The sequence below is a fragment of the Lynx canadensis genome, chromosome X (genome assembly GCF_007474595.2).
Source record: "Lynx canadensis isolate LIC74 chromosome X, mLynCan4.pri.v2, whole genome shotgun sequence".
NCBI classification, from domain to species: Eukaryota; Metazoa; Chordata; class Mammalia; order Carnivora; family Felidae; genus Lynx; species Lynx canadensis.
The window spans coordinates 106,480,782-106,493,920 of record NC_044321.2 but is presented as its reverse complement, the minus strand read 5'-3'; the positions used below and the strand labels follow the sequence as shown (position 1 = coordinate 106,493,920).

At 44.1% G+C, this 13,139-nt stretch overlaps 1 long non-coding RNA gene across 1 annotated transcript; it reads left to right on the top strand.

Annotated features, from left to right (window-relative positions):
* Positions 1-2,203: 2,203 nt before the first annotated feature.
* On the top strand, positions 2,204-12,408 carry LOC115507485. Its single transcript, XR_003966664.1, has 3 exons — positions 2,204-2,945; positions 9,875-9,979; positions 12,036-12,408. It is a non-coding gene; the product is annotated as an uncharacterized LOC115507485 (long non-coding RNA).
* The last annotated feature ends 731 nt before the right edge of the window (positions 12,409-13,139 follow it).

The following is a 13,139-nucleotide window of genomic DNA, read 5'->3' as shown; positions in this document are numbered from 1 at the left end:
CCCACATTTCTGCAGAGCAAGTTACTTTCTGACTGCCGGCAGGGGACCCTGGGGCAGTGATGGTGTGTGGGGGTGGAAATGGGTGATGGGGGCCAAGAAAGACATCCTGGATTTCATCATCCACCCAAGGAGAGCCCCTCCCTATTTGGCTTAGCTCAGTGCCTAGAGATTTAGAGCTGCAGCTTTTCAAAATATCTCCAGGAGCTTGTTTACAGCAAAACACACTGAATCAATTGCTAATTATGAATTCTCTGTCCACTTCATATTGCTTCCAGGCGTTTGCCCTGGTGACCCTTCCTCTCAATTTGTTTCAAAGGAGGAAATGCCATACTTTTGAAAATTTAGCTATTTCTCATTTTCAACATGAGGTTTGTAGTTTAGATATGTACAAAATGCATTTAAATATGTTGGTTACCATTTTGACCCTTAAAAAACGTTGAGAGATATTATTATCTCTATTTACAGATGAGTAAACTGAGGCTTAGAGATGGTTAGGTGGTTTACAGCATAGTGATTCAACAATTCTATACATTACTCAGTGCTCTCCAGAGGTGTAGTCACCACCATAAGTGTTGCAGGATCATTGACTATCTTCCCTATGTTGTGCTTTTCATCTCCTTGACTTATTTATTTTAGGCAGAGATGGAACTAGACCTTGGGCCTCCTGATTTCATGCTCTTTCTGTTCTACCCTGCCTAGATGAATATCTAATATGCCTTGAGAAGCATCTATAAATGAAAGAATCAACCCCAAATATCGTTTTGTGAGTATTTTTGCCCTCAAACTTCTCCTACCCCTGAACTTTTAATGGGAGTAAAGTGTGAAAAGCATCACTTAAGTGACATTAAGGAACCAGCTGAGCTCTCACAACATGAATTATTATTATCAGATTCATTATTGCTATTTGTTTTTCATATTTGTGAGTATCATTTAATGCCATCATTCCCAAAGTTCTTTTTTTTTAATTTTTTAATGTTTCTTTATTTTTGAAAGGGAGAGAGAGACAGAGCATGAGCAGGGGAGGGGCAGAGAGAGAGGGAGACACAGATCTGAAGTAGGCTCCAGGCTCTGAGCTGTCAGCACAGAGCCCAATGTGGGGCTTGAACTCACGAACCACAAGATCATGACCTGAGGGGAAGTTGGATGCTTAACTGACTGAGCCACCTAGGCGCACCTCCTAAAGTTCTTTTTAAGTTTATTTATTTATTTTGAGAGAGAGCCAGAGAGAGAGAGAGAGAGAGTGCACGCACGAGCAGGGGAAGGGCAGAAGGAGAGAGAGAGAGAGACAGAGAGACAGAGAGAGAGATTCCCATGCAGGCTCCGTGCTGTCAGCATGGAGCTTGACTCAGGCCTCAATCCCATGAACCGTGAGATCATGACGGGAGCCAAAACCAAGAGTCAGACATGTTTAACCAACTGAGCCACCCAGGTGCTACCCTAAACTTTTTTTTTTAAGGTGTCGAATTCTTTTGGAAGTGTAAACGCAATGGGCTCTCTATCTAGATAAATGCACAGACATACATATATACATATATGGAAAATTTTGATATAGGCCAGAGGATTCTTGAAGCCCATCTGTGGAAAGCAGGTTATGAACCCATGTAGGAAAGAGGAACAGAGAAAGAAAAACCACCTTCTGTATTCCCTCCAGAGCAGAAAGCGACCATCACTTCTCACCTCGATTACTGCAATAGACTCCCAACCGGTCTCCTTGCCTCCATCCACACACCCCCCGCCCCCACGTCCATGGTCTATTCTCGACACAGCTGCTCTTCCGGTTCTTGCAAAATAGAAGCCAGAGCTCGCCACTCTCCTCCAAACTCTCCAATGACTATTCAGAATGAACTAAAATCCAGAGACTTATTGTTGGCCTACAAAGCCTCAAGGGTCCTGGCTTCCTAAGAGTTGCTGCCCTGTTTCCCCCTGCCTGTCCTTGCTCTGTTCCAACATGGTAGCCTTGTTCTTTCTCACTTCTGCCTCATGGCTTTTATGCTTGCTCTTCCCTCTGGTGGAAATGCCCGCCTCCCATATAAGCATGGCTTAGTCCTGCACTTACTTCAATAAAGGAAGCAAAATACCTTCTTATCAGTGAGGCCTATCCTGCTCGCCCTACTTAAGTTGTAACCACGTGCCACCTGCTCATTTCCCCGGCTCCACACTCACACTATCTCCTTCCCTGCTTTCTTTTTCTCCCTAGTGCTTAAAACCAAGTGATATCCTATACAATTCACTCGTTTCGTTTTATGTTTCAGATAACTGGATTCCCAGTGCCCAGAACCATGGCCGCACTTAAGAAATCCCAGGTCAGTGTATGTGGGATGAGTAGCTGAAAAGGCCGTATGTGATCGGGCCTCGCCTACCTCTTCAGTCTTCACTTCTCTGCTCCCCCTTCATGCGCCACAGACTGCATTTCTGTCATCAGAGTGCTTAGCATCTATTTCCCTTTCACTTGCCTGGGTTCTTAACTACACCGTAAACTCCATGGCGTGGGGCTCTCACTAGCCAAAGTATCTTCCACGTCCATCACAGTGCCTGGCACCAGGGTTGGGGCCCCATAAGTGCTTTTTTGAATGAATGAAAGTGTTTGTGGGAGTTCAGAAGGTTCTAAGTAAAGAGGAAGATCACATGTGGTTGGATGGATTGATAAGAAAATGCCTCGTGAAGAGGTGCCATCTAAGTGAACCCTTTAAAAAGGTGGAGGGTGAGAGGTGACAGTGCCTTTAGGCTCTGAGGATAACAGAGTGGGAAGAGTTGTTAAGTGGGTAGAACTCTACTTCTCTTTCCTTCCTTTTGCCTCCCTTCCTGAGCAATTCAGTCCCCATGCCATTAAAACGGATGGAGCGAGGTGTGTCGAGGCGGCTTAGAGTGAGGATGCAGAGCCAGAGAACGGCAAGAAGACTGTCCCCGCGGAGCCCAGCATCTGTGCAGTCAGACGCCAAGCAGAGGTAGAGTGTCAGTCTGTCTGAGCAGGGTGGGCGGGGTCCAGGCAGGGGAAGGACGCCGCGTGAGGCGTCTGGGCCCAGACGGAGGGCGTCCATCCGTGAGCTGGGCACCTGCCATGGGATGCTGGATGCAAATGGGTGCCAAGGAAATCTATGAAGGGGGAAAACCCAGTGTCAGGGCCAAAGCAGGGTAAGAGCGGGCATCCACATGGAGGGAAGGCTTGGCGTGGGGTGTCGGAGCCCAAACGGTGAGGACGTCATCCATTCCTGGTGTGGGGTGTTGGCATCCATGCGGGGCGAGGAAGGGGTCCACAAGATAGCAAGACAAAGGGGTAAGGAGTGACTTCATGGTGGAAAAGCCTTGGCAGAAACACCTTCACCGAGTGATCAAGGTGAACATGACCAATAAGAGAAGACATTGAAATCATGTGTCCCCTTGTGTGATAACTGTGACCCAAATGCATAAATGGAAGCTAAGTATGAGGAAACATTAGACAAACTCGGATGGGGGGACATCCACACAACTGGCCTGTCATATTCAAGTGTATCAGGTTTTCAGATTTACTGAACTTGGAAAATGATTGTGACAAATATGATAGACAAGAGGTTCATAGCTTTAATGTATTCAGATCTCATACAAATAGAGAACACAAACTTAAAACTTAATTGCCTTAAAAGGCAAATGCTTTGTATCATTTGAGGAACTTCGTTTCTCCAACCTATCGGGCTGGCAAAGGTTCCTTCATGGAACCTGTGCTCTCCCTTCAGTGTACTCTTTCCTTCACTACTGGTAGTAAGGAAATCTTTGTATGTCTTTCTTTGTATTTAATATCTGTCTCCCACACTGACTGTAAGCTCGAAGGCAGTGATTTTGTGTGTGTGTGTATGTGTGTGTGTGTGTGTGTGTGTTGTACATTCCTGTGTTCTTGGTATTTAGTAGAGTGCTTTGTGTATAGTTCTCAGACAGTAAATATTGGTTGCTGGAATCAATGCTGAGACAGACAGAGAAAGGGGGGGGGAGGGAGGGAGGAAGGGAGAGGAAGAGGGACAAGAGAGAGGGGAGCCATCTTATAAGTTAGAGAAAGAGGCCCCTTGCAGATTAAATACCATGGGCCAGCCACAAGGCAGCCCAAAAGCCAAGGGGGATAACAGTCCCATTGGCCCATCTGCTTTTGAGTCGGGCCCTGACACAAAGGTAGGTCTAGCTGTTGTGTGGAACTGGGGAAAACTGGAAGCCCGTGGCAGAAACCTTCACAATGCTGGCACCCAGGGCGTGGAGAAACTGTCAGTCTGCCAACAGGAGATCCAGCCTGAGAAGTTGGCAGCCTCAAAGCCTCACCCGGAGCTGACACACATCCGGAAGGGTCCACCACAGACGTTGTCTTTGCCCTGCAGCCTCTGGCAGGGATCCAGGGTCACTGTGCTGTAGTGCTCCAGGGCCCAGATGCGAAGGGAGCGATTGCCCAACAGAACGTCCGCTGGAACTTCCCGCAGGGCTCAGCTCTCACACAGGTCACCTTTCTGATCTCATCTTCGGACAGCGGATCTGGCCCTGAGCTTTTTCTAAGTAGTCAGGGATGGAGAAGGGGAAGCCTTCCAGGCAGAGAGAGAGAGAAGTTTAGGTAAAGGCATAAAAAATAATACACGTTGGGATTCTATAAGTAGTTTGATATGACTGAAGCTTTGGGGAGGAGGTATAGAAATCAAAAGATGAGGTTCAGAGTGCAAAAGGCCACCTCTTGAATGCCTCGCTAAGGAAACAACAGCAGAGTTTCGTGCTGTGGCATTTTCATTCTGAATGTCAGGGGGAGAATGGTTCAGAGTGAGAGACAAACCACGCAAGAGGCTATTAAAAAGCCCAGACCAAGCATAATAAAGGCTGAAACTAGGGTGAAGGTATTGAGCCCAAAGAGAGAAAGGGTCAATTAAGAGAAGCAGAACTTGTAGATTTGCTGTAAGGAGTGTCAGAGGGGGCCAAATTGAGGCTGCTGGTACCTTCACTGAGGTGGGCAATACAAGCTGTGAGTGAGGTTTGGTCGGGCATGTCGATTTGAGGGTGCCTGTAAATTATCCTAGTAGAGGTGTCCAGTCAGTGATTGGAAACACAGGTCTGAAGCTCAGAAAACAAGCTGGGGCAGGAGATACAGATTTGGTAATCATTAATGTAAAACTGGAACAGTGATAATAAATGGGATTAGCCACAGAGGGTGTAGCACAAGGACAAAGTCAAGGAGAGAGCCTGGTCTGAGGAAGAGGAGAGAGCCAAGGCGACTGTGAGGAGTGATCACTGAAGTTGGAGAAAACAGCAGCGATTACATCTCTTAAGTCAAGAGAGCAGATTTTTCAGAACTGGGGAGTGGTCAATAGTGTCAAAAGGCACTGTGAATTCAAGAGGGGTGAAGGCTAAAAAAAAATCAATTGAATGCAGTAATTAGGAGGCTATTGGCAATCTTTCTTGGGTTGTTCCAGGGCAGGTATGAGGGCAGAAGACTGCTTGTGAAGGACATGTCTATGTCTTAAGATATTCCTTCATAACTATGTAAAACCTTCAGAGTTCCGTGGGCAACTAAATCTTTATTTCAAAAATATACTTTCAGTTTTATTTTTTTAAGTTTATTTATTTTTGAGAGAGAGAGAGAGAGAGAGTGCGTATCAGCCAGGGATGGACAAAGAGAGAGGGAGACACAGAATCTGAAGCAGGCTCGAGGCTCTGAGCTGTCAGTACAGAGCCCAACACAGGGCTCAAACTCACGAACCATGAGATCATGACCTGTGCCCAAGTCAGACACTTAACCGACTGAGCCACCCAGGTGCCCCATACTTTCAGTTTTAAAAATAAGTGTACAAATGTGTTCCCAGTGGGAAAAAGGATGGTCCTGTCTGGGTCACAGAAGGTCAACTTTCTCATGGCAGCGTGAGGGGTGGCCTAGAACCTTAGAGGTCATGGCTTGATGTTTGGCTCTGATTCATGAAGGTGTTATGGTGCATTGGGAGCACTGTCTGTGGATGACTGTGTCAGTGTATGGATGGACATTGTAGAGAATTGGCCCACCATGCGTGATGACAATATGGTCTTTGGTAAGTTCAAATTGGGACACCGGGGGAAAAATATTGGTCAAAGCCAGAGTAATGGTGACAAGTATCACCATAATCAGTGAGAGCCACCATGAGATCAGAAGCTGAAAGAACCAGAAACAAGTGGAGAAGAATGTCTAGGGTAGGACGTTCAGAACAAAGGCTGTAAATAATTTAGAGAGTTAGAGGCCTGTTTCGGATGGTGCTACCTATGTGGTGTGACCTGTCAGTCTCTATGGCCTGAAGGAGCTGTATAGTCCTGCCCAGTGAAGCTGAGAAGAAGAGCCTCTTCAGAGCTCCTGGCCTAGGCGGAATCTCTGAATGAATGTTCAGCCTCATGTCTGAGGAAGCATGACTGGACATGATAGTGACAGTTGAGTTTTGGTCTATCTAGAGTCTAGGGCTATTCTAAGTAAAAGGTGTCATTTCCGAAGGAGGCTTTGCTTCAGGCCAAAGGCCAAAACCTGTTCACAACTTGACCTCATGATTCTGTTAGTGTTATGAGTTAAACTGTGTTTCCCATAAAGATATATTGAAGTCCTACCCCCGGTATCTCAGAATGTGGCCCTATTTGGAAATAGGGTTGTTGCTCATGTAATCAACTTAAGATGAGGTCATAGGAGTAGGGTAGGCCCTTAGTCCAATATGACTAGTGTCCTTTTAAGAGGAGAAGAGCCTGCCATGAGATGACAGAGGCAGAGTTCAGATGATGCAGCTTTATTTCAAGGACACCAAGGATTGGTGGCCACCACCAGAAGCTAGGAAGAGTCAAAGAAGGATTCTACCCAGAGACTCAGGGGAGGATAAGCCACGCTGACACATTGATTTCAGATTGCTGGCCTCCAGAACTAAGAGAGAATCAATTTCTGTTGTTTTAAGCCACACAGTTTGTGGTAATTTGTCAGGGCAGCCCTCAGAAACAAATACAGTTAGCAAGTGTGAAAGAATCCCATCGCTCCAGGGACAAGCTTCCAGTCAAGACAATAAACCCTCATAAGAGGGGTTGCTATAAAGATCCCATTCAGACCCACACCTCTGACTACTTGATGGAAGAATTGACAAGCTGTGAAGCAAGATGAAAGTCTGGGTGCCATTCCAAGAATTTTAGATGGTCTTTGCCCTTGGAGAGACTGAAGCTACCTCATAATTCCTAAAGGTTGAACTGAAAATCAAAATTTGTGTCCTTGTGGTAGGTAGTTTTTCACAAATCAAATCCAGACTTTTGGTCGAGGTAGTATCCTTGTAGAGATAATAAATAGCAACAACCACAAAATATGTAAAGGGGAAGTAAATTTTTGGGAGGGGTGAATGGCCTTTTCATTTACCTTTCTTTTTACATTAATAGACTTAGATTAATGTAAGTTAATTAATTAATGTAAATTAATTAATTTACATTAATAGATTGATACTTTTAGGTTTATAGAAAAATTGAACAGAAAGTACAGAGTTCCCATGTACTCACTCTCTCCACTACCCCCCCCAGCTTTCCCTATTATTAACGGCTTATGTGAGTATGTTGCATTTGTTACCAATGATGAACCAAGAGCACTATATTATTAACCAAAGTCTACAGTTTATATTAGGGCTCACTATGTGTTGCACAATCTTATAGGTTTGAAGAAATGGGTAATGTCATATGTCCACCATTAGGGTATCATAAGAAATAATTTCACTGCCCTAAAAATCCCCTGTGTTCCACCTATTTATCCCCCCCCCCCCCCCCCCCCGAACCCTGGCAACAAATGCCATTTTTATTGTTTCTGTAGTCTTTCCTTTTCCAGAATATCATATGGCTGGAATCATACAGTATGTAGCCTTTCCAAATTGGCTTCTTTCATGTAGCAATGTGTTTAAGTTTCCTCCACGCCTTTTTGTAGCTTAATAGCTCATTTCTAATTTGTGCTGAATAATATTCTATTGTTTGAATGTGCCACAGTGTGTTTATCCATTCACCTATGAAAGGATATCTTGGTTACTTCCCAGTTTGGATAGTTATAAATACAGCTGCTGTAAACATTTGTGTGTAGGCTTTTGTGCGGATGGAGCTTTTCGACTCGTCGAGGTAAATACCATGGCATGCAATTGCTGGACAGTATGGTAAAAGTATGTTTTGTTTGAAAAAAAAAATACAGACTATCTTCCACAGTGGCTTGTACAATTCTGCATTCCTATCAGCAGTGAATGAGAGTTCCTGTTGCTCCACATCCTCACCAGCATTTGGTGCTGTCAGTGTTTTGAATATTAGCCACTGTAATAGGTGTGTAGGGGTATCTCATTATTGTTTTAGGGAATCAACTTTTCAGGAAAACATAATTTAAGATTAAAGCTAGAGGGGCGCCTGAGTGGCTCAGTTGGTTAAGCATCCAACTCTTGATTTTGGTTCAGGTCATGATCTCAGGGTTGTGAGATCGAGCCCCAAGTTGGGCTCTGTGCTGGGCATGGGGAGCCGGCTTATGATAATCTGTCTCTCTCTGCCCCTCTCCCTCGCTCTCTGTCTCTCTCTCTCGAGACTAAATCTAGAAATTGACACCTCTAAGATTCTAGAACTTTTTAAATTATTTATTTATTTATTTATTTATTTATTTTTAAGAAAGAGAGAGAAATAGAGAGCCAGTGGGGTAGGGGCAGAGAGAGAGGGTGACAGACTCCCAAGCACGCTCCACACAGAGCCCAACGTGGGGCTCAAACCCACAAACCGGGAGATCATGACCTGAGCCAAAATCAAGAGTCAGTCGCTGAACTGACTGAACCTCCCAGGCGCCCGAACACCTCTAAGATTCTAAAGGAGATTTCTACGGTCTAAGTCATTCTTCCATAAATATGTGAAACTTTCGGCATTCCATGGGTAAATGCAGCTTTATTTCAAATATAAACCTTCAGTTTGAGACTAAGTAGAGTAATATGCTCCCAGTGGGGACAGGATGGTTCCTGAAATGTTGTATTTCAGAGGTCAGGTGATTACTCTGACACATCTTTGCTAACTCTGGGACTAGCACTTATCTTGAGCCACCCACTCTGCAGATCCTCCCACAACTCCAAGATGGAATTCTCTCCAGTCTCCTCTTTGCCTGTCTTTGTTTAGTAAAATCTGTCTCCATCTCTCTCTTTTTATCAAAGGACACAAAGGTCTTGTGTGTCCTTTCTCTCACTCCGTGACCCCCTACTCCCATACCACATTTCACTTACTTCCCCTCATCTGAACCTTGAAAACATTATGCTGGATGAAATAACCTAGACACAAAAGGCCCCGTAATATGTGATGCCATTTATATGAAATATCTAGCATGGGCAAATTTACAGAGATGGAAAGCAGATTAGAGGTTAACAGGGCTGACGTGAGGGGCCAACAGGATGTTATTGTTTAATGGGTACAGAGGTTCTGTTTGGGGTCACTTAAGGTATGCTTTTTGTTGTTTTTTAACTTATTGGATAGAAGTTTTATGTTTACCCTTCTAAATTATAAAAGAAAATCAGGTGAGTGGAAATCTTCTGAATTAAAAAAAGAATTACATTGCTCTTTGTGTGTGGCCCTTATTTCACCCTGTAAGAGCACACATGGCCTTTTATCAGGGTCTGCTGGGCCTTGAGGTCTGATTCTTTCTTTGCAATTTCTCTTTTATATGTACACATAATTTATTGTCAAGTTAGCTAACACACAGCGTGTACAGTGCATTCTTGGTTTTGGGGGTAGATTCCCATGGTTCATGGCTTACATACAACACCCAGTGCTCATCCCAACAAGTGCTCTCCTCAATGCCCATCACCCATTTCATCCCCCCCCCCACTGCCCCATCAACCCTCAGTCTGCTCTCTACAAGAAACATATGTAAAGAACAAAGCTCTTGTCTGCTGTCTAGGTCCTTCACCATGAACTAGATGGAAGTGTTTTCTGGAAACCCACAGACGTTTCCATCCTTGACTGCCTCACTGATATCTGAGGATGGATCTGAGTAAGCCTTGTGGTAAGTTGTATTGAGTGAGCTGGGCCCACTTTCTAGTTTTCAAGGATGCTAGGGCTCCAAAAATTCTGTCTGACTATAATGTTTTCTGGTCCCAAATTAGTAATTGGAACATGTTTCTCTATAGGTGTCCCCACAGGGGATATTGTATCACCACGGAAAAGACTGACAATTCATTCCCTGATATGAGACTTTGAATCTTTGGAAATATTTCCTACATTGTTAAATGGGATTGAGGATAGTTTTTCAAGTCCTGTTCACATGGGTTCCTAGGGAGTCAAGGAAAGGCTATTCCCTTGGTTAGTAAAAGCCCAGGGCAGAAGCAGTTAGGTTTTCCTCTGTGGACGTAGATTTTGTTCTTTTTGTTTTTAAAGTTTATTTATTAATTTTTTTTAAGACAGAGAGTGAGAGAGCATGCAATTGTGAGTGGGGGGTGGCGGAACGAGAGACGGACGGAGAGAATCCCAAGCAGTCTCCACACTCAGCGTGCAGCCCAATGCAGGGCTCAATCTCACGAACTGTGAGATCACGGCCTGAGCCAAAATCAAGAGTTGGACGCTTATCCGACTGAACCACCCAGGTGCCCCCAGATTTTGTTCTTAATACCACTCAGGTGGGGATTAGATGAAGTTTCTAAGGGTGCTTCTGGTTCTGACAGCCCATGCTTTTCTTAAAAGTGAGCCTATCTGCTGCCCACCTTCACTCACACATCAAACACTTAATGCATGGTCTACAGCCTGCACATTATCTACAGCCCCTGACATTATCCATCTTCCTTCTCCTTCTCCAAACTCGCTCTTATTTTGGCAACCTCATGACATTGGCCTAGTTTCTTCTCTCTTCATACTTGCAAATTCTGAAATCTTATCCTTCCAAGGGTTTCTGTTAATTGCTTCCATGACGAAGACTTTTGAATCTGTAGCTGAAGTCCAGCCCTCTCTCCTGGGCTGTAGATGCTTGTCACTTACTTCCTGATACACATGTTCATACAGGTATCCCAAAGGTGCCTCAAACTCAACATGCTTCAAACGGACCTCACCATCTTCCTTTTGTGCCCCCCCCAACCTCTTCTTTTTGTGTGTGCTCTAATCGATGAATGGTTCTATTTTCTTCCACTCAATTTTATTTGAAATCTCAGCATTATCTTTCACCCACATCTTCCATTCCACAATCAATAGTAAATTTCAGGAGATTCCCTCTCTCCATTGCCCTTGTACGTGTTTCCTTCTCTGCACCCCCACGATTCCTGCTTGATTCAGGCTCATGTTACCATTTGCTTTGACTATTACAATAGCCTCACTGTATTTCTGCTTCCTCTATTCCAAATTCCATATTTTTGCTGCTCTAGTCTTCAGATCCCATCCCTCCTCTGCTCAAAAGTTGCAACACTATTGCTGTAGTGGCATTCAGAATACATTACTGCTCTGCACAAAAGCCTTTAGTTATTCCCCTTTGGCCAGCAAATTAAACACAGACTCTTTGCTCCAACTGATCTAAAGCCTTCCCCAAAGTATCCCATCTTTCCATGACAGCCTCACCTTCCACTGCTCCCCAGCTTGGACCTTAAGCGACAAACAAAACAACTGATTCTGCTCGTTTCAGTCTCCATGCCTTTGCCCTTACTCTTCTCTCTATCCAAAATTCCTTTCCTACAACACATCTACCCCAACAAAATTCGTCCCATGTTTTAAACCCATTTCAATCATCTACTTGTCCATCGAGTTTTTCCTGATCCCTTCACCATATGTGTCCTTTGCTCCTTTAGACTCCTTGGGTCTTTGTTTGTATAGAAAGTATTGTATTTGTGGTTGAGACCATGACTTATTGCATGATATCAGGCATCCTCTTATTCCTTAACAGTAAAACTGCAGTTTTAAGCTGGGCACATGGCCATCTGAAATAAAGGCTACATTTCCTAGCGTCCCTTGCAGATAGATTTGGCCCATTTGGTCAATGAGATACAGGCAAAAGTGACCATGAAACTTCTGGGAGGTGTCGTTAAAGGTAAAAAGATTAAAGGGCGTGCCATTCTTCTTTTCTTCTCTTTCTTACTACTCAGAACAGGAAATGGTGGCTGGAGCTCTGTCATCTTGGACCATAAGATAACTCTGAGAAGTTGAGGATGGTTTGTCTTTGTGACAAGAAGGAACTTGGACTCCGGCTTCTAGGGTTTTGGTTACCACCTCTATGATGATGACTTTCCATTCGGTATAACGAGCCCAGACATCTGCCTTGCATGCCAGTCTTTTATTTCTTGCTTCGTGATTTACATTTCCATCCACAGCCCCTGTCTCCATGAAACACCATGCCCCAGTCCTGGACTGATGACCTTGGGATTTATTGAACAAGAAAGAGAAATAAGTTTCTGTTATTTGAGGATTTTTCTCTTGCTCACAACTAAATTTAATCCCAATAAATACAGTTATTCAGCCTTTCTCTGCCTCGTCTTAAAGATAAGGCCTTCCTACATCTCTGTTGGATTTTCAGAAATGTATTTTTCAATGTGTGGTATAAAGTGCACTGAGCCCAAAGGGTTCTCTTGCAAGCCTGGCAGAGGACAATTCTACTTGGATGGACCCCTCTAAACAGAGATTGGAACAAACGTGTGCTTACTTCCATATGGCTTCCAGTTTCAAACGCAAAAGGCCATTTCTGAGGTCTGCGAAGAGCAGTGCTTTTTGATCATAACTTGGGAGTATGTTAAGGTGGAGCATTTCATTTCACTCATTTCCATTCATGTATTAGTCTCAGGGACAGACACTAGAGTGTAACAGTAAAGAATGTGGACTCTGCAGCCTTATTATTTGAGTTTAAATGCCAGCTCTATAACATCCCAGCCACCGGACCTTAGGCAAGCTATTTAACTTCTGAATGCTTCAATTTCCTCACCTCTCAAATAGTGGTAATAACAGGGAGCACCTCATAAGATTGTTGCGAGGAATAATTGAATCAATATACGCACAGCACACACATGAGCACATGGAACGGTGTCTGCAGCATGTAAGTGCTTGTTATTAGCAAATGTTATGATTATAAACTTTAGTACCTAGTAGGGGTAGAACGGTGAACAAAACGCATACTTCCCCTGTCCTCAAGGGTCATACAGTCCAGTATGGAAGACAGACATTACACCGTATTTAAATAATTTTTAACTGAGAGTTGT